The sequence below is a fragment of the Podarcis tiliguerta genome, assembly GCF_965153285.1.
Source record: "Podarcis tiliguerta genome assembly, chromosome: 3".
Taxonomy (NCBI): Eukaryota; Metazoa; Chordata; class Lepidosauria; order Squamata; family Lacertidae; genus Podarcis; species Podarcis tiliguerta.
In genome coordinates, this window is record NC_139536.1 from 101,160,619 (window position 1) to 101,182,840 (window position 22,222).

General features: G+C 43.1%; 1 long non-coding RNA gene across 1 annotated transcript; it reads right to left on the minus strand.

The window, feature by feature from the left end:
* Nucleotides 1-6,403: 6,403 nt before the first annotated feature.
* LOC310673455 lies at nucleotides 6,404-21,759 on the minus strand. Its single transcript, XR_014509030.1, has 4 exons — nucleotides 21,713-21,759; nucleotides 18,885-19,113; nucleotides 12,101-12,193; nucleotides 6,404-7,201 (listed from the first exon to the last, which is right to left on the minus strand). It is a non-coding gene; the product is annotated as an uncharacterized lncRNA (long non-coding RNA).
* Between the last annotated feature and the right edge of the window lie 463 nt (nucleotides 21,760-22,222).

The window sequence follows — 22,222 nt, forward strand, 5'->3', positions numbered from 1 at the left end:
ACACAACCTCTCCCTGCCCTAAAGCACAGGGAGATTTACAGCAAAATCCTGGGCCTATCTACTCAGAAGTAAATTGTACAGCTCCGTCGGTAGAGCCTGAGACTCTTAAACCCAGGGTCGTAGGTTTCAGCCCTAAGTTGGGCGACAGAGTCCTGCATTGCAGGGGATTGGACTAGATGATGATTCGTTGATGCTATGAAAACCCAATGACTTCAGTGGGACTTGCTTCCAGATCACTGAGCATAAGATTGCATCCTGAAAGTTGCCTTGAAAGGACTATGTCCAGTGAAGAACTGGCCACAGTTATATCAATAAAGGTAAAGGGACCCCTGACCATTAGGTCGAGTCGTGGCCGACTCTGGGGTTGCGGCGCTCATCTTGCTTTACGGGCCGAGGGAGCGGGCGTACAGCTTCCAGGTCATGTGGCCAGCATGACTAAACCACTTCTGGTGAACCAGAGCAGCGCATGGAAACGCTGTTTACCTTCCCGCTTGAGCGGTACCTATTTATCTACCTGCACTTTGAGGTGCTTTCGAACTGCTATGTGGGCAGGAGCTGGGACCGAGCAACGGGAGCTCACCCCGTCGTGGGAATTCGAAGCGCCGACCTTCTGATCGGCAAGCACTAGTCTCTGTGGTTTAACACACAGCGCCACCTGCGTCCCTATTTATATCAATAGAAATACATAAATTTGTCCTTTTGAAAACTAGTGGTATCCATGAGAATACTTTTTAAAAAAACCATTCCTCTCTGAGAACTTGGGACTCCAAATCTGATGAAAATTTAGGAAGAATTTAAGTTTTCTCTTTTGATAAAAAGGGACCCTCTATAATCTAGATGTTGGATTCCAACTCCCTTCAGCCCTAAGCCAACATGGCCAATGGTCAGGGATGAGGGAAGCTGAAATCCAAAAACATCTGTAAGACCAAAGGTTCACCAACCCTGATGTGAAGCAAGATTTGCAATACTATACTGAATGCCCATTTTTAGTTGAGTAGACGAAGAAGTGCTACACAAGTATTTGCTACAGTCTTGAGTCACTTCCTGGTACAGTGGTGCCTCGCAAGACGAAAAGAATCCGTTCCGCGAGTCTCTTCGTCTTGCGGTTTTTTTCGTCTTGCAAAGCAAGCCCATTAGCAGCTTAGCGGCTTAGCGCTATTAGCGGCTTAGCGGGCTTAGCGGATCAGCTGATAAGCAGGTTAGCGGATCAGCTGATAAGCGGCTTAGCGGATCAGCTGTTAAGCGGCTTAGCGGCTTAGCGGATCAGCTGATAAGCGGCTTAGCGGCTAGGGAAAAAGGGGGGGGGGGAAAAACCCCGCAGGAACTCGCAAGACATTTTCGTCTTGCGAAGCAAGCCCATAGGAAATTCATTTTGCGAAGCACCTCCAAAACGGAAAACCCTTTCGTCTAGCGGGTTTTCCGTCTTGCGAGGCATTCGTCTTGCGGGGCACCACTGTACTTAAGTGCAAAAAAAAAAGAAGTACCTTAAAGAGGTGAGTAGGGAAAAGTACAGAACTGCAATAGAAGGATTCTTAACATACCTTAAGTATCTTGCCAAAACCATTTCTGGATTATTCTCAAAAACCATTTATCGTCATTCTTTTTGAGGGCTATTCAACCAGATGGAACTTGCTTCAGATCAAAGCCGCTGACTTCAATTATATGTCAATGAGATGACCGATTGCTATATTATCTTTACAGCGTGGTTGCCATTTCCATATGGTCACAGCAAAGTTACACTTCTAATGTTTGAAACAAAGAATCACGGAATGTGGACTTTGCAGGCCAGGGCCACGACTTCCTGGGGCTGGCTGCAGTGGCAATGTAAACTACCACATTATATGCCTGTTTGTGTGTGTGATGCAGTTAACAGCCTGGAGTTGCTTTGCCACAATAGTCACAGAGTGGCTTTGGACAAGTCACTCGTGCTCAGACCTGTCTTGACTTACAGAGTTGTTATGAGAATAAATTCTTGGGGGAAGAGTGAGATACAAATACAATCAGTATGGATTAAATGTTTCCTGTTTACAATGTCACCTTACGTCAGGGAGCCGTCAGGGAGAACAGGTCATTCACAGAGCAGAGAAAGACAGTGACACACCATAGAATCATAGAATCATAGAGTTGGAAGAGACCACAAGGGTCATCGAGTCCAACCCCCTGCCAAGCAGGAAACACCATCAGAGCACTCCTGACATATGGTTGTCAAGCCTCTGCTTAAAGACCTCCAAAGAAGGAGACTCCACCACACTCCTTGGCAGCAAATTCCACTGTCGAACAGCTCTTACTGTCAGGAAGTTCTTCCTAATGTTTAGGTGGAATCTTCTTTCTTGTAGTTTGTATCCATTGCTCCGTGTCCGCTTCTCTGGAGCAGCAGAAAACAACCTTTCTCCCTCCTCTATGTGACATCCTTTTATATATTTGAACATGGCTATCATATCACCCCTTAACCTCCTCTTCTCCAGGCTAAACATGCCCAGCTCCCTTAGCCGATCCTCATAAGGCATTGTTTCCAGGCCTTTGACCATTTTGGTTGCCCTCCTCTGTACACGTTCTAGTTTGTCAGTGTCCTTCTTGAACTGTGGTGCCCAGAACTGGACACAGTACTCCAGGTGAGGTCTGACCAGAGCAGAATACAGTGGCACTATAACTTCCCTTGATCTAGATGCTATACTCCTATTGATGCAGCCCAGAATTGCATTGGCTTTTTTAGCTGCCGCGTCACACTGTTGGCTCATGTTAAGTTTGTGGTCAACCAAGACTCCTAGATCCTTTTCACATGTACTGCTCTCAAGCCAGGTGTCACCCATCTTGTATTTGTGCCTCTCATTTTTTTTGCCCAAGTGCAATACTTTACATTTCTCCCTGTTAAAATTCATCTTGTTTGTTTTGGCCCAGTTCTCTAATCTGTCAAGGTCGTTTTGAAGTGTGATCCTGTCTTCTGAGGTGTTAGCCACCCCTCCCAGTTTGGTGTCATCTGCAAATTTGATCAGGATGCCCTTGAGTCCATCATCCAAGTCGTTGATAAAGATGTTGAATAAGACCGGGCCCAAGACAGAACCCTGTGGCACCCCACTAGTCACTCTTCTCCAGGATGAAGAGGAACCATTGATGAGCACCCTTTGGGTCCGGTCAGTCAGCCAGTTACAAATCCACTGAGTGGTAGCATAGTCAAGACCGCATTTTACCAGCTTCTTTACAAGAATATCATGGGGCACCTTGTCAAATGCCTTGCTGAAATCAAGGTAGACTACATCCACTGCGTTCCCTTCATCTACCAGGCTTGTAATTCTGTCAAAAAATGAGATCAGGTTAGTCTGACATGACTTATTTTTCAGAAATCCATGCTGACTATTGGTGATCACAGCATTCCTTTCGAGGTGCTCACAGATTGTTTGCTTAATGATCTGCTCCAGAATCTTCCCTGGTATTGATGTTAGACTGACTGGGCGGTAATTATTTGGGTCCTCTCTTTTCCCCTTTTTGAAAATAGGGACAACATTTGCCCTCCTCCAGTCTGCCGGGACTTCGCCTGTTCTCCAGGAATTCTCAAAGATGACTGCCAGTGGTTCTGAGATCACATCTGCCAGTTCTTTTAATACTCTTGGATGCAGTTCATCTGGCCCTGGAGACTTGAATACATCTAAACTAGCCAAGTATTCTTGTACTATCTCCTTAGTTATTCTGGGCTGTGTTTCCTCTGCTGAATCATTTCCTCCAAATTCTTCAGGTCGGGCATTGTTTTCTTTATCGGAGAAGACTGAGGCAAAGAAGGTATTGAGGAGTTCAGCCCTTTCTGTGTCCCCTGTTTGCATTTCACCATCTTCCCCTCTGAGTGACCCCACTGTTTCTTTGTTCTTCCTTTTGCTACGAACATACCCATAGAAGCCTTTTTTGTTGCTTTTAACCTCTCTAGCAAGCCTGAGTTCATTCTGTGCTTTAGCTTTTCTGACTTTGTGTCTACACGTGCTGGCTATTTGTTTGAATTCCTCTTTGGTGGTTTCCCCCCTTTTCCATTTTTTGTACACATCCTTTTTTAATTTTAACTCAGTTAAAAGTTCTTTAGATAGCCACCCTGGCTTCTTTAGGCACCTTCCATGTTTCCGTCTCATTGGTATTGCCTGAAGTTGTGCTTTTACTATCTCCCTCTTAACAAACTCCCAGCCATCATGAACTCCCTTTCCTTTTAGTATTACTGTCCATGGGATCTCACCCAGCACTTCCCTAAGTTTTATGAAGTCGGCTTTCTTAAAGTCAAGAAATTGAGTCCTAGTATGCTTGGCTGCTCCTTTCCGTTGTATAGTAAACTTCAGAAGAGCATGATCACTTGCGCCTAATGATCCTTCCACTTCTACCCCATTAACCAGGTCATCGACATTGGTTAGGACCAGATCTAAAATGGCTGTTCCTCTTGTTGCTTCTCCCACTTTCTGGACAATGAAGTTGTCTGCAAGGCCAGTGAGGAATCTGTTTGACCTTATGCTCTTGGCTGAGTTTGACATCCAACAAATATCTGGGTAATTGAAGTCCCCCATTACTACTATCTCCCTTCCTTTTGCATGCTTGGCCATCTGTTCCAGGAAGGCATCATCTATGTCCTCCGTTTGGCTTGGGGATCTATAGTAAACTCCCACAATGAGGTCACTATTATTCTTCTCTCCCTTAATTTTGACCCAAATGCTCTCACTTTGGCTTTGAGGTTCTAAATCTTGGATCTCTTCACAGGTATACACATCCCTGACATATAACGCCACTCCTCCTCCTTTCTTGTCTGGTCTGTTTCTCTGAAATAGATTGTATCCCTCCATTTTTACATTCCAATCGTGGGACTTATCCCACCAGGTTTCAGTGATGCCTATTATGTCATATTTAGTTTGCTGTACCAAGAGCTCAAGCTCATCTTGTTTATTTCCCATGCTTTGTGCATTAGTGTACAGACATTGAAGTCCATTAGTCATTCCCCCGTGTCTCTTATTTAAGGATTTTTTCCTCCCACCACTAGGTCTGCTTGCTGCTTGCTCCATTTGGTCTATGACATTTGGATGATCATCTTCATCAATTAATAGACTCCTACCTTCAGGAGCACTGTCTCCCTCCCCCACATTAGTCAGTTTAAAGCCCTCCTGATGAGGTTTCTTAGTTTTTTGGCAAAAACATTCCTCCCAACCGTTGTGAGGTGCAGCCCATCGCTTGCCAGAAGTCCATCCTCAAGAAACTGCAGTCCGTGATCTAAGAATCCAAACCGTTCCTGTTTACACCATTTGCGAAGCCAGCTGTTTACTTCCACTATTTTCCTCTCTCTCCCTGGGCCACGTCGTTCAACTGGGAGGACAGATGAGATGACGATTTGTGCATTTAATTGCTTCAATTTCCTGCCCAGAGCCTCGTAGTCTCTTTTGATCTTCTGGAGGCTATTGCTTGCAGTGTCATTGGTTCCCACATGAACCAAGAGGAAGGGGTATTTGTCAGTGGGTTTTATGATTCCTTGCAGTCGTTCAGTTACATCTTGGATCTTAGCCCCGGGGAGACAGCACACTTCCCGAGACATCTTGTCAGGCCCACAGATCACTGCTTCTGTTCCCCTCAGTAAGGAATCCCCTATCACCACTACACGCCTTCTCTTAGGTTTGGTCAGGGTTCTTCCGTGAGCGGTCCGTTCCAAGGTCGCCTGCACATTCCCTGAGGACTGACTTTGCTGCTCATCTTCATATACGTGATCGACTGTAATGAGGGAGAGATCCTCAAATGGAGTCTGCTCTTCGTCTTCCATGCTAGGGGAGAGGACCTCAAAGCGATTGTGTATTTCTAGACAATCAGAGCGAACCCTGGGCCTCCTACTTCTTTGAGTCACGTTTCTCCACATATCGGGCTCCTGTGTTGGTGAACTAGCCTCCTTCTCAGGGGAGTCCCCTGTCTCCTCCTTGGTGGAGACGGTGTGCTCTGTTGCTTCCAAGAAGAGCTCCAGCTCTCTAATTCTTTGGAGCGTAGCTACACGTTCCTCCAGTTGCTGGACTTTGTCTTTTAGGAGGGCAATCAACATGCAATTGCTGCACGTAAAGCTGCCTGCAACCTTTGGCAAGATGGCAAACATTGCGCAGGAACCGCAGGCGACTGCAGCTGTTCCCTCCCCCTCCATCTTGAGAATGTGTCGTTGGGCTTGAGACTAGCTCCCCTAAATCTAAAAGATGGTTCAAACTGGGCGTGCGCCGCTGCCCTGCAAACACTGATAAGCTCCTCCCACAGCTAATCACCTTCCTCAACAGAAACCCTGCCCCCTCTAACCATCTAACTTACAGTTAGTTTCTTTTTTAAGGAAGCAGATCAGAGGACCTATGGATACTTCTAAGGGTTGCTCCTGTCTCGATGAAGCACTTTCCTGGACTTCCCCCCTTCATAACCCTCTGTCTATGGAGAGCCCCAAGGCACCCCCTCTGTTTCTGCCTGGCTCTCTGCTCGGTGACATGCAGTAGATGCCCTATTTTGGGAGTTGGGGGCGGCTTTCAGGCTGTCAGCAGAGAAGCTGTCCGGGTGGCTCTGTGGTGGAGCTGTCAAGTCTGATTCCTGTGGGCTGGGGCACTTGCCTGTTTCATCCTCTTCATCCTCCTCCAAGCTCCCAGCCTCCAGCACTTCCCAGCTCTCCCCCTCCTCTGGGTTGTGACCAGGTTCCCACCAGCAGGATCCAGGATCCAAATCATCTCTCTCTGTGCTTTCCCTGGGGGGCTCTTGGTCAGGTGACTGTTAGTTTCTGTTTGCCACTGTGCAGTGCTTTGGAGTCACAAGACTCTGTTTACATTCCAGGGATTCCAGATTTTTGGAAGTCTCACGGAAGACAAGAGACAGATGTGATGTTACTGGTTTCCTGTTCCTTTTTTTTTCAGTTGCTCTCTGCTCTCACAGAGAGAGGATGTGTATTTCTTTTCTGTCTGTGTAGTAAGAAATAAAGCATAGCGATGTAGCCATAAATCTCATCTCTTCCGCGTGCTGCTTTGATTCTATGCTGAATGGGAATGTGCCTGAGCCTCATCAAAGGCTCAGGTCATTAATCACGTTGGTGGGCGATTATGGAAGATGAGCTTTATTAGCTTGGTCGAACGGAGATTCCGACAGTGACTTCTACCACTCCTTTTCATCCAGCCAGTATCTGATACCCTAGATGAGAACCATTTGGTGTTGCCCACACTGCAAAGTCTATTCCATCAGGCTGTGAATGCATAAAGACAGGATGATTGTTGTATTGGAGGAAATATGAATTAAAATTGTGATTTATATGGATTGATAAAGGAAGATCAACTCTATTTGATTAACTGGGGAACTAGATAAAAGTCTAAGCAGGAACTGAACATGCACAGTAGGTAGAAATAGGAATTGATAGAAAAATAGTAGAAATTAAGAAAAAGTAGTGGTACCTCGGGTTACATACGCTTTAAGTTACATACGCTTCAGGTTACAGACTCCGCCAAGACAGAAATAGTACCTTGGGTTAAGAACTTTGCTTCAGGATGAGAATAGAAATCACGTGGTGGCAGCGGGAGGCCCCATTAGCTAAAGTGGTGCTTCAGGCTAAGAACAGTTTCAGGTTAAGAACGGACCTCCAGAACGAATTAAGTACTTAACCCGAGGTACCTCTGTATTTTACTGTGAGCAGCAAAGAAGCAAGAGAAAAGAAGCATCTTGTAAAGGGGCAGAGGGTCAACTTTTAAATTTGTGTTAAATTTGAATAAATTTGTTGTTAATTTGTTTTTAAGAATTGAAAATCAATTTAAAATAATTGGCAAAAAATATACATTTTTCCCGCAATAGATGTCTGATGTCTTATTTCTTATTTTAACTTTTTTGAGTGGCTTTATGTACAACTCTTGTGAACCGCTTTGATATTTTCTTGATGTACAGATATTTTTACAAATAATTTTTAAAAGGTTACGTAAGGATCAGATCTGCTTGGTTTGTGGAGCGAAGTGCCCGTTTCCTGGCTCAAGCAGCATTCTGAAGCTAAAAGAAATCTATCCCCATTAAAAGACCAACTGCAGAAAGAGAGTCAGAGGGGAGGGTGTGTGGTTAAAAAAAGCCTGTATAAATGTTTGAAGTGTTAATACCAAGAATGGCGAGACCTTACTAGTTCAGCCTGTTGGGATATTAAAAGAGTAAAGAGAGGAAATTAAAAAATGGAAAACTTAATCTGAGTATTGCCATGCAGGCTGTTTGTTCAGTCAAAACCAATTTGGACAAAGCTCTGGCACCCTACCATGCCTTCAGCCATAAATCCTGTACTGGGAGGATAAACAATTAAGGGTTTTGCACCCCAAGCTGCATGATTCCATGTCAGAACCCAGGACAGAGGAGGGGAATGGATTTGAAGGGGATTTTTCAATGGTGGTTTTACACCTGCATCTCCAGCTTTCGCCTGAAATAAGCTGAAATAAGCAGCTACACCCTTGTGCAAATTAATTGAAACAAAGTATGTTTTCTATCTTACTCGTAATCCTTTACTCAAAACAAACATGAAAGGTCAGTTGATCATTATGGTGTCAGAAGCCTGCAGCCAATAGAAGGAATGATGCGCTCACCACAATATATTGAGGTTCTACGAAAGAGAGTTATTCCAGAACTGGAAAAGAGGTGTCCTGGCAGTACTGGGATATTGCAGCAGGGCCTAGCCCCCTGTCCCACATCAAAAGTGGTGGAGAAATTCATGACAAAGCAGCAAATACACGTACTTGATTGGCCAGGGAATTCCCCAGACGTAAATCCCATTGAGAATTTGTAGGCTATATGCAAAAGTCACCTCCGTGCTGTAGACTGTACGACTGTGGAGAAGCTCATTCTGGTGCTGATTCAAGTGTAGTACAGGGATCTGAAAATCAACAGTGACTGTTCAAAACTAGTAGACTCCATGCCATACCGTGTTCAAATGCTGCTTAAAAAAGGTGGAGGTCATATCCATTACTAATGTACATACATGTGAGTTTTGTACATTTCTTCTTCTTTGGTGATCACTCGTAGCTGAGTAAGATTGTCTTCCATAAACACAGTTTTAACAATGAGTCCGTAAGTGACTGTGGAGGCCAATTCTGGATCCACACATCCTTCCACAGTGGGGACATTGGTTTCTGGGCGGGAGTTGATCACGGTGTGGATTTGCCAAGTGTGCCTTCCTCTTAGCACGTTTCTCCCTTGCATCCTGAGTTCAAGTGTCTTCAAAGCCCATGACACCTTTGGTAAAGGCTGTTCTCCAACTGGAGCACTCGCAGGCCAGTGTTTCCCAGTTGTCAGTGTTTATACTACATTTTTTTAGATTTGCCTTGAGACAGTCTTTAAATCTCTTTTGCTGACCACCAGCATTACGGTTTCCATTTTTAAGTTTGGAATAGAGTAGTTGCTTTGGAAGACTATCATCAGGCATCCGCATAACATGATCAGTCCAACAAAGTTGACGTTGAAGAATCATTGCTTCAACACTGCTGATCTTTGCTTCTTCCAGTACACTGATATTAGTTCACCTATCTTCCCAAGTGATGTGTAAGATTTTTCGGAGACACCGTTGATGGAATATTTCAAGGAGTTGGAGACGGCTTTTATAAGTGGTCCATGTTTCACAAGCATATGGTAAGGCTGGTAGTACAATAGCTTTGTAAACAAGCATTTTGGTTTCCCTGTGAATGTCCTGATCCTCAAACACTCTGCACTTCAATCGGGAGAAAGCCGCACTCTCAGAGCTCAGGCGATGCTGCATTTTGGCATCAATGTTGGCCCTTGTGGAAAGATAACTGCCTAGGTAGGAGAAGTTATCGACAGTTTCCAATGTTACACCATTGAGTTGGATTTGTGGCACTGCAGAGGAGTTATTTTGTACTTCTTCGTGTAGCGCTTTATGTTTTTTTTGGATGTTGAGTGATAGGCCAAGCTTTTCGTAAGCTTCTGCAAAGATATTTAGGATGGTTTGGAGATCACCCTCTGAGCGTGTGCACACTACGTTGTCATCAGCATACTGAAGCTCTATAACGGAAGTTACGGTAACCTTACTCTTTGCTTTCAGCCTACTCAGATTGAAGAGCTTCCCATCTGTTTGATATATGATTTCTACTCTGGTGGGGAGTTTCCCTTCAACAAAGTGTAGGATCATGGCAATGAAAATAATGAATAGAGTTGGGGCAATAACACAACCCTGTTGAACACCTGATCCCACTGTGAATGGTTCACTTTGAGAACCATTGTTATCTGCGATTGTTGCTGTCATATTATTATGGAGGAGCCGAATGATGTTTACAAATTTATCTGGGCAGCCAATTTTCAGAAGGACAGTCCACAGGGCATTACGGTTTACAGTGTCGAAAGCCTTAGTCAGGTCAATAAACACCATATACAGGGGTTGGTTTTGCTCTCTGCATTTTTCTTGAAGCTGTCAAGCAGTGAAAATCACATCCACTGTCCCCGTAGAAGGCTAAAAACCATTTTGGGATTCAGGAAGGGTCACCTCAGATATTGTTATGAGACAGTTTGCTAAGATCATTGCAAGCATTTTGCCAGCCGCAGCTAATAGAGAGATGCCTCGATAGTTTCCACAATCAGTTCTGTCACCTTTTTTAAAGAGATTGATAATTTTGGCACCCGTAAAGTCTGCTGGGATTTCTTCTCTTTCCCAGATTTTTTCGATGAGCTTGTGAAGTTGTTGGGTAAGTTCAATTCTCCCCACTTTGAAGATTTTGACAGGTATCCCATCAGGTCCACTGGCTTTGTTGTTTTTCATTTGGTTAATAGCTGTACACAACTCTACCAGATTTGGAGATACTGCAAGCTCATCTCTAACTTGTTTTTGCGGAATTTGTTAGAGGACCTCAGCAGCTACAGGGGAGTTGCGGTTAAGGAGATGTTGGTAATGTTCTTTCCAGCTGAGTGCAATAGCTTCTTTATCTTTTAGAAGTGTAGTACCATCTGCTGAGTGTAGGGGGCACATGCCATTATTTATTGGCCCATAGATGGTCTTTGTGGCTTTAAAGAAACTCTGTGCATCAAGAGTGTCGGCTAAGTGCTGGATCTCTTGAGCTTTTTTTATCCACCAAGTGTTTTTTAGTTCTCTGGTTCTTCTTTGAACCTCAGCCTTAGCGTTGGCATGGGTTATTTTCTTAGTGGCACAGTTTCTATCTCTTTGCCAGATCTGAAAGGCCTTCCTTTTCTTGTCAATCATGCATTCAATCTCACTGTCATTCTCATCAAACCAGTCCTGGTGTTTCTTGGTTTGGTATCCAATAGTTTGTTCACAGGCTGCAATAATGGATGTTTTTAGCTTGGTCACATGTTCCTTGATGTTATCAGGGAATTCTGAAAGCAGATGGTCCTTAAGAGTAGTTTGGAAGCAATCCCGCTTAATGGGATCTTGAAGGGCTTGAGTGTTCATTTTGCGCCTTGGTTTCCTTCCTTGAAGCCTGCGTTGAGGTATAATCTTGATAGCCATTGTGGAGCGTATTAGTCAGTGATCTGTCCAGCAGTTGTCGGCGCTCATCATAGCTCTGGTAAGGAGCACATCACGGCAATCTTCAGCACGGACAATAACATAGTCTAAGAGGTGCCAGTGGTTTGACCGTGGATGCCTCTATGAAGTTTTAAATTTATTTTTCTGTCGAAAGAGTGTGTTGGTAATAACAAGGTTGTGTGCTGCACATATTGTCAAAAGTAAGATTCTTTTTTTGGTTGCTATTGCCAACTCCTTTCCCAATAGTCCCAGGTCACAGATCGAAATCTCGCCCAACTCTTGCATTAAAATCACCCAGGATGATAATTTTATCTTCCTTAGGCATCTCTGATAGGACGGTATCCAGCTGAGAGTAAAATACATGTATATGTACATGTATATGTGAGTATTGTACAACAAACTACATTGTTTGTTTCAATTAATTTGCACAAGGGTGTATGCCTTTGCTTTCGTCTCTTGTTTTGGTAATGCAAAGGACATGCTTGTTTTCTTAAGGTGACCTGTACTAAAAAGAATAAATGAAAAGCAAATGCCCAACATATTCCTGCATGCGGTATGTTCTGAATGTCGGGCAAAGACGTTACAATCAGATTTACACAGACAATAAAATGCAGAGAATGAAAGAAGAGATACCTTAATGAATCTTCTTGTCAACACTTCATTGAGGACTGACCGTCAACTGGGCTTCCAGCTCTCAAGGTGAGCATTGATGGCTAAATCATGGCTCTAGAGATAGAAAACGAATTCTATTCAGTTCGCATTGAAAGCTGAACCAAGCAGTTTTGCACTTTCTGAATCAATCTATGAACTGAAGTTTGCACTTCCTCGAATATTGTAATACAGTTCCCCAGACAAGTAATATATACAAAAACACATAAGCTAGCACAAAGTGTGCACAGATACGCACATATTAGTGAAAATACACATTTATAAATGCTTTATATGAAAGGAAATTGCTTTCCAAAAAAAAGGTGTCTATTAGCAGAAATTACCGCTGGTGAATTTTCACAAGGGCCTTTAAGAAAACAAACTGGTGTAGAAATGTGGAGGTCAGAACTTAAGATTGGGAAAAAAAACGAGAAACTGAAGGAAAGCAAAATGGTTGGTTTCATCCATCAGTAATGGGCTCAAAAAGAAAACTGTATCAAGAAGCTCATAGGTGACTTGCAAGAAAATGTGATGGAACTTGGATCCTCTTTTCCTTCTCATCGTCCACTGAATTCTTATGGTACCACAAGCAATAACTTTTCTGCTGCTTCCCTCCTGGAAGCAGCAAAAAACAAACGAACCAGAAGTATACAATATGATTTGATGTATGCTATCTCCGCAGAAGAGTTACCTGTATTTCACCAAGACAACAGTCTTTGAGATGGAGGGGTGGAGATATCGCAATGCAATCAGTGGATCAGAACTGTGAGGGTTTTTTACTTGTAGGAGTTTTACCCCACTGTTTAGCTGGAAAGGCTGCCAGAGCAGTTTACAAAGACCACTGATAGGGCAGTTCCTGCTCTTAGGTTTACAATAGGGAACTGCCCAGGTCTCTTCCTCTATTGCTGCAATTTCCTGTTGCATGCTGAGAAAGGGGCTCAGCAAGAACGAGATTGGTGAGCAAGCCGTCAGTGTCTTCACTTGCCAGCCAGTTCCCAATTCTGAAATACTGTACAGCCCTAGCACCCTCTCTGCCTCTTCCCTACATCCTCAGCATGGTGGCGGTCCTGTGGGGACCCCACTGCATGTGAGGAATCAGCATGACAAGAGCAAGGAGACTGTGGCTCTTACGCTGCTTAAGATCTTGCGGAGGGTGTTGTGGTAGGAGTGTAGGGTGAGGTGGGGTTGTGTTTGGGAGCAATTTGGATGAAGAGTGTGTGGACTAGAGAAAGCTGTAGCCAAAGGAGAGTGTTCTGCAGTGATTTAAGGGGCATGGCAAGTCGCATTAGACCCCCGGATCAGATGTTCTCCATCTCTGATATAATGAATGGCCAGAGGTTCCCAATTAACCCAACATGTTAGGTTAAAGTTGAGTATACATTTATCTGCACCAGGAGCAATAGGAACACATTACAGCCTGATGCCGTGCATATACAGTGGTACCTCGGGTTAAGTACTTAATTCGTTCTGGAGGTCCGTTCTTAACCTGAAACTGTTCTTAACCTGAGGTACCACTTCAGCTAATGGGGCCTCCTGCAGCCGCCGCGCCGCCAGAGCCCCATTCTGTTCTCATCCTGAAGCAAAGTTCTTAACCTGAAGCACTATTTCTGGGTTTGCGGAGTCTGTAACCTGAAGCGTATGTAACCTGAAGCGTCTGTAACCCGAGGTACCACTGTATTTACTCAAGAAGTAAGTCCCATCCCATGGATTTGAACAGGAATTCCAGGCAAGGGTGAAACTGGGAGCAAATCCCACTGAACTCAGCTTGTGAGTAGACACCATCATCATCATCATACCCCACCCATCTGGTTTCCCCAGCCACTCTGGGCGGCTCCCAACAGAATATTAAAAACACAATAAAACATCAAACATTAAAAACTTCCCTAAACAGGGCTACATTCAGATGTCTTCTAAAAGTCAGATATTTGTTTATCTCTTGACATCTGATGGGAGGGCGTTCCACAGGGCGGGCGCCACTACCGAGAGACCCTCTGCCTGATTCCCTGTAACCTCACTTTTTGCAGTAAGGGAACTGCCAGAAGGCCCTCAGAGCTGGACCTCAGTGTCAGAGCTGGATATGCACAGGATTGCTCAGTAAATGTATCATCTCATCAGAGGAATATGATCTGTTTCTTCTTTCAGCATCATAGAGCTCTTGCTAATAAATTAACACCGACTGATGGTTGACACTTGTTGAATTTCAAGTGTCATACACATATCACAAGCTCCAAAACTATTGCTGAGCCAATAGCAGACACTTCTGGTTATCAGAAAGCTCCCTGTTTTAGGAACTATGTTAACTTGAACTGGAGTTGACCTCGTCTAAAAAATAAGCCTGACATTACTTGGGTGTAATCTTGCAGGTGGCATCGGAACAACAGTGCAGTGAGTGCTTTGAGTATGTGAAGGTTCATTCTGCTTAAAAACCTCTCATTATGCATACACAATGCTCCTTAAAACCAACAAAAGAATATATTTAGACAGCCAGGAAACATTTTCCAAAAGTAGGAAATAATAATAATAATAATAATAATAATAATATCAGCCATATCAACCACGGAGGAAAAGGCACATGGTGCGAGTCTTTTTAGAAACAGACAGGCTCCAAACCAAGGAAAGATGAAAAGTAAATCTGTTTTTGGAAATGCACAGAGTTAGATAACCTGTCAGATCAAATCAGCCTTTAAACTCCACATTTCTGTGATTACGAGAGAATACAGAGGGCAGCATCTTTTTAAGGACAGCTAAAATAAGAGTGCAGATTGGATCTGTTACTCGATTTGAACCTTTCTATTAACAAAACTCTCCACTGTCAAAAAGCTGTCAAGGGAGTTCCTGTATTCAAACAGACAGCAATTTAAACATATCAGTAACCAGGGAACTTAGAAATATTAAAACAAGGAATATGTTTTAAGTCTATTTAGCTACTTGGGGGTGGTAAGTGTCTGCTCTTATTAAAATCTTACCACTGTTTCTCCAAACTGTCAAAATTGGAAATCTGTTGACTGATGCCGCCAAGATAACTATGGCCAACAAAATGCCTGGTGCTGGAGGTGATAGGTTTGTTACAGTTGACACCCTTGGTGGCCTTTTTTAGTGCTTTAAAGAAAATGTTCTAAATTAGAATAACCTTGACATGTGAAACTATTTGAAATGTGTGCAAAGCACCTCTCCGGCACTGCTCTTCTGATCTTTGGATGGTTTACATGCACATTTTAGGCTGTTGCAAATCGTTACAAATGGTTGTTGAGGGCATGAGGCCCATGGTTTCTATTTAAATGGCTGCGTGTGTGTTGTTTTAAAAGTAATGTGCAACAGAAGCGTAACTTTAAAAAAAAAATGGGGGAATTGCAGTTGGAAGAAACTGCAAGCCTAGAGCGAAGTGCAGGAATGAATGTCTGTGCATGCATAGTAGTTATTCTGTTATATAATAAACATTTCCATGATGTGGTTGAAGAACAAGGGGTTAAAAAGTCCTTCAGTGCAACCCTAAGCATTGGGTTCAGTGGGGTTTATTCTTAGGAATGCACGCATAGGATTGCAGCGTTAGCCATGCTCTTCCATCAGCCTTTGTGGAATTTGAAATAACAGACCTAGGTGGAAACCAGACACAGACACACAATGCTCTTTTTTTAAAAAAACATTTTGAAAAATATATGGAATTTGCCATAAGCTCACCGTTGCCATCTGGTGACACAGTTGTATCATGCATTTAAAACGCACTTAAAGCATTATGTTTGCAACTGTAGAGCTGAGTCCCTAGCTTGTCTAGTAGTGAGTAAGCTGACTTCTAAACTTTTTCTGGTGTTTCTAAACCTTTTCAGTTGTTTTCCCCAACACTACAGAGTAGATCTGGGGAGGTGGGAGGCATGAAGGGAGTCCCATTGTAACTCCAGCCATCAGGTCCGAAAAGAGTTGTAGACCAACAACATCTGAATAGCACCAGGTTGGCTACTTCTGCTGTAGAATCACCCACAGGACTTGCCAGCTCTTGCTTCACAAGGAAAACCAGCTCCCGAGTATGTATTATACCTGGATATTAGGGCAGCCAGATGCACCTTTAATAGTCATGCAAAGGAAGGATTTCAGCAAATGGAATTGTCATGCAACCTGAAATTCTTTATTCTATGCACTTATTAAAGGAGCAGGAGCCCTGTGCTATTTTCCACCTAGTTATCCTACTGGATTAGGGACACGGGTGGCGCTATGGGTTAAACCACAGAGCCTAGGACTTGCCGATTAGAAGGTCGGTGGTTCGAATCCCCATGATGGGGTGAGCTCCCATTGCTCGGTCCCTGCTCCTGCCAACCTAGCAGTTCGAAAGCACGTGAAAGTGCAAGTAGATAAACAGGTACCGCTCCGGCAGGAAGGTAAACGGCATTTCCGTGCTCTGCTCTGGTTCGCCAGAAGCGGCTTAGTCATGCTGGCCACATGACCCGGAAGCTGTACTCCGGCTCCCTCGGCCAATAAAGCGAGATGAGCGCCACAACCCCAGAGTCGGCCACGACTGGACCTAATGGTCAGGGGTCCCTTTACCTTTTATCCTACTGGATATTGGAGTGCATACATTTCTCCAATGAAAATAGGGATGTCCTGTTCTGTTGTTGTTGTTGTTGTTGTTGTTGTTGTTGTTGTTGTTGTTGTTGTTATCACTGATACCCCGCTCATCTGACTGGGTTGCCCCAGGCACTCTGGGCAGCTTGCAACATATATAAAAACCTAATAAAACATTAAACTTAAAAAAAAAAAAACCCTTCCCTATACAGGGCTGCCTTCAGAAGGCTCAGGGGTCAAATAACCCCATACTCTCCAACATTTCTCTGATGAAAATAGGGACATCTTAAGGAAAAGTGGACATTCTGGGATCAAATCAGAAATCAGGACAGCTTCTGTATATCTGGGACTGTCCCTGGAAAATAGGGACATTTGGAGGCTTTGAGAAAGGTCTGGGGAGCAGGATTGCAGCCTTATTTCAGCTTCAGGAGTGGCTAGATTTGCTCAGATTCCTTCCAGCCAAAGGAGCCATGCTTGTCTTTTGAATTTCAAGTGGACACTCTTACGCGAAGTCCAGTTGTTGTTGCCCAAGCTGATTTTCATCAGATTTATGCAAGGCCCCTGGGGATTTTATTGGCAAAGCACCATTAACTGCTCCACATTTTGTTTAAGTAGGCAACTCTTTGTTACCTCAGTGTCCCAGGATACTAGACACACAAAGGCAAGGGGACCCCGGAGGCCCATTAAGCTGATTCCATTTACCTCACGGCCGTCTTTCCGCACATTTGTTCCATCAGGAAGTGCTTCTGCATCGGAGCTCTGGTCCAGCTTTGTTTGTTTGTGTTTACAGTACACAGGGCGGCACATAAACAAAGGGAAGTCGGGCTCACTTTCTGTCTCTGCAAAACCTTAGTTAAACATCAAGGAAAAGAAGTGTGGTCCGTCCTTTTATTTATTTGTGGTTCTTTTAAGTGATGTCCAGAGACCTACATTTCATGGTTGTTTGAAAGTTTATATAACAGTGGGAAGCTGTTAAACAGCAGTTTACCTTCACTTTTTCTTGAACGTGTAAAAGGTTTAGGGTTAGCACTCGTTTTGCCGTATTATTTCAGGCACTGCTTAACGCTTCACAGTTTAGTTGTTACCCACCCCCATCTTTTGGATATTGTGTTTCATATAAGTAAGTACAGAGAACTAACATTTAGTCAAGTCAAATGGTGTTCTTATAGCCATTCCGATTCAAAGCTCTGGTGAAAATAGCAAAAAGAGAAAGTCAAATTTTCAGGCTGCTTTTGGAAACACACTTACTGCAGAGTAAATCCCTCTGAAGTCAGTGGGACTTTCATCCAAGTAAACAACCTTGGGATTGGGCTGTTAAGCCTTCTCATACAATTCCTAAAAGAACGCACATTTCTACCCCAGCATTTGCAAAATATTCTGCCATCATTTTAATATGTTACGCCTCACATGAATAATTCATGTTTGCTTTGTTTTAGAAAATGTTTTCAATTATAGACCAAAACAAGTTTAGAATATTTGCTATTTAATTGCTCCCACACAAAAAGGTTGACCCAGATCTTTAAAAAGTGTTGCATTTTCCAAAACACCTCCAGGTACCCTCCAACGACAGTAGGCTTTGAATATTGTTTTTCCCTCTCTCCTATCTGTATCTAAAAATGGGAGCAGTAAATATTCTAAATGACTAGTTGGCCCAATAAAATGTTTAATTTCACCTCTCCTTTGGTTTCTGAGCTGCAATCTCACATTTTATAAGATTTCCTTTTAGGCTTTCTGTATTATTTTGACAGTAACATTTCCCCTCTCTCTGTAACATTCTGTGTATTCTTCTCAGAACAGAAAGTTATCTCTAAGAATAAAATGTTAAAAGTCAAGTATTTATTCCATCCAGGCATTTGAAGTTCCAGCTCATCAGGTCATTTTTAAGGCTTTGCCAAGGAGATTTTGCTCAGCATTTCTTATAGGCTTTTAGCTAATAAAAAACATATTAATGATGATTAAGCAGTGGTCAAAAATGTAATATCTTCTTTCAGTACATAAACTAGTTCCCCAATCCTACCCACAAATTATGAAACATGTTTTGTCCTTGTCCATCCAGCATGAAACAAATTACTAGGAAGGGCTTTTTCCCCAAGTGGGATATCAGAAACAGTAAGTAAAATAAAATCCAGCAATTTTGTTGCATGAGGAATAAGGGATATTATACTAAGGCAATTAAGACTTCAAACTGATAGTTTTCTTTGCATTCTATACTTACCTATACACATTTATCATTCCACGTAGTTGGACTTCTTTCCGAGTTAAATTGACTTCAATGTTAAGTGTGTATGTGGAAGAGATGAATAGCAGACAAAGGTGTACAGGGTTGTGTTGTAACACATAGATTAACCATAGATAGGGAGACAAAACAGCAAACAAACTCCGGTGGTTCATGTTCTCTCGTGACTTGATACATCAATTCACAGGCACCAGAAATGGAGAACTCTCTGAAAATGAGATTTATTTCAAGTTTTAGAACTTATCTACAAATGGGTTAGTACAGGATATAACTGTAATAATACCAAGCACACATCCTTTAATCTGTCTAAAAATTGACCTGGACATTAGTGAAAGCTGTTACTCTTCATAGCACAATGTTTTACTTCAGACAGCTTTTGAAAACAGTGTTGTGATACCCTGAAGTGACACTTACCTTTGTACTAAAGCCATGGTTTGGCTCAGCATGACATGTGAACCAAGTTATACTATGAGCTGAAATCCTGTTTTCCAGACCATGGGTGAGTCATGCAAAATTAATTTGACATTTCCAATCTGATTATTTCCTACGGAGTATATATGAAGTGTGAATCTCGAAGTTAAACGTTCACAGAATTGCTCTGTAAGGAGGGAAGAAGTCCGCTATCTTTGCTACCTATCATTTATTTCGAGAAATGTCTTCTCAGTTAAAAATAAAAACCCTGACAATTCAATTTACCATTTCCTTCCCTGTTTGACTATTAAATTATTAGATATATTGAAATATTGAAATGGCTTGGAGCTCCCCCTTTAGTTCATTTCCAAACTTTTGGGGGGGATATTGTATTTAACAATATCTTAAAATTCTGAAGTCTGAAACTAATGCTATGGGCACTAAACCTCACAAAACCTTCTGCATCAATTATAGAAAACCAACCAAAGTGCATTGAATATATACATATGCAGCGAATTTCCCTAAATGTTATATGTTATTTTCCTCATCATAGCACTAAATATACCAGGCGTGTGACAGCTAAAACAAGTTTGCAAACTAAAAGAAGATTACCATGTTGTGAAATTCCAGATCGAGCTTCTGTAAGATTTAGCAGTTCTCTAAACTGCAGAAATCAAATCAGATGCCAATCACAACTGATAACAAAAATGGCACTTGTTGATCATCTGTATCATACAATCTTAATCTTAACCAACAGTTTTGCCCATTTACAAATTCCTATAACTACCTTTTTCTTCTTTAAATAACTGGAGGGCTGGTGTGTGTGTTTTTCCAGTTGTTGAATTGGTTATCTGTTGTTCCTAAGAAAATCCCACATACATTTTATTTGGGAATATTAGAATGTATTCGCTGGATAACAAAACCTTAATTAACATATTCCCTTAATGCAGTGAACCCTGAAGCATTTGCCAAGGCACCATTTAAACAAAAGTCCCGCCTCTCTTGCTCAGGCAAAGCTTGTCTGGAAGTTTCTCAAACCTAGCTCCTTTCCCCCCCCCCCCATTTTGACATCCTACTCCCCTGCTTCCTAGCCCAAGTCTTTTGGCCAGACGGCAGGTGTGCGTGTGCATGTTGTTCTAAAGTGTGCCTTGGATTTGAGACAGTTGGTAAGCACTACCTTAATGTTTTGCTTATTGATGAACAGAACAATCCTATGCTGGTTTGTTGGAAAACAAGTTCCAGTAAGTTCAATGGGTCTTACTCTAGGACTAAGCTCAAACTAAGCTCCGCGGGCCAAAACAACGTCTTCTTTCCGTCAACTGATAATCTTCTGGGCTGAGGGTAACAGGACCTGAAGTCTATAGTGCAGGAAGCCAACTGCCTAAGAAGTCACCCCAGTGGCATAGCGTGGGGGGTGCAGGGGGGGCCGGCCGCACCGGGCACAACATCTGGGGGTTAGGGTTAGGGGGCGCAAATCCACGGGTTAGGGGGCGCAAATTACTTGCCTTGCCCCGGGTGCTGACAACCCACGCTACGCCACTGAGTCACCCCAGGGATCCCAGAGGGTTGGACGGTCATCTCCAAGCCACGCCAGGGCGCAAGCACTTTGGGTACTTAAGGGGGAACCAGAGTTTGTGGTTTGGTGCTGAGGGTGGCTGTTCAAAGCAGGCAAATAAAACCTCCCCCTGGGCTCCCCTTCTGGGGGTCCTCTGGGCGCTTCCCAGTGCCACTCACAGGCCCCACCAACAGTCTGGACCCCAACAGTGTCTGAGGGACAGTGAACCGGCCCCCTGTTTAAAAAGTTTGAGGACCCCTGCTCTAGGAAGTATGCTTAGGATTGCAGCCTTAGCTCTAATGTTAAAATATTTAACTGTCTGTTTCCGTAAATATGAAGTAGCACATCAGGGAAGTTCAGAGACGTTTTTAATGGTTGATGTTGTATTGTGTTTTTAATATTTTGTTGGGAGCCGTCTGGAGTGGCTGGGACATCCCGGTCAGATGGGCGGCATGTTGTTGTTGTTGTTGTTGTTGTTGTCGTCGTCATCATAATCATATTGGGGTGTGGTGGTTGTTTAATATTGTGAGTGATCTCAGGGAGCAGAGATCAGTTAATATTACAAATAACCAAAGACAGAAATAATGACAGGAATATCGCTTCTTCTATTAAAAAAATTAATTAACAAGTTGTTTAGAAGAAAGGTCCAGCAGAAACATGCATTTCAGCAACACCTTTACATTTCTGTCACTAGTATACTGACAGCTTGCAGCTGACCTCTCATATATTTAGCATTGCTGCCTGCGCGCCTTTAAAACTTCAGCAGATAGACTGCTGAAACACATTAATTCTGCCTGACCATTTTTTATTTTGTAGCTCAGGGTTCTAGATTTTAACTCACCAATGCTGCAGAATTTGGTAGCTAAGCAAGGTGGTTGGGTTTTTTTTGAGAGGGGGGGTGTCGCTCACCAATTCTTCTCCCTAGTGTGCTCTTGTTTACTTCACGTGTGGTCAAATGGCGCCTCCTACCTGCCTTTCCAAACAAAGTTTGAAATTATCCAGAATTTCTGCTGCAATCACTAACAAAGATTCCTGCCATCCAAACTACCCTTACTACCATTTGTTTGTTTGTTTTTGCTTCATCAGTCCTCAGTTTCTTCCTTTCCCCTCCCCCTTAAGCATTACATTCATAGGTTGGACACTTCAAACCCCACAACATCCCCTCACACAGAAGAAAAAAGGGGGGGAAACCCAACCATTTTACAACACAAAATCGGAACACAAAGTGTCTGGAACAGTCCTCTTAATTCACTAGCCAAAAGTTATTTCCTTCCTTTGTTGTATGAGATACCCATCTCTACCCATAGTCCGTGTGTTTACTGCCTGCAATGATGCTAATGAATGTCAGGAT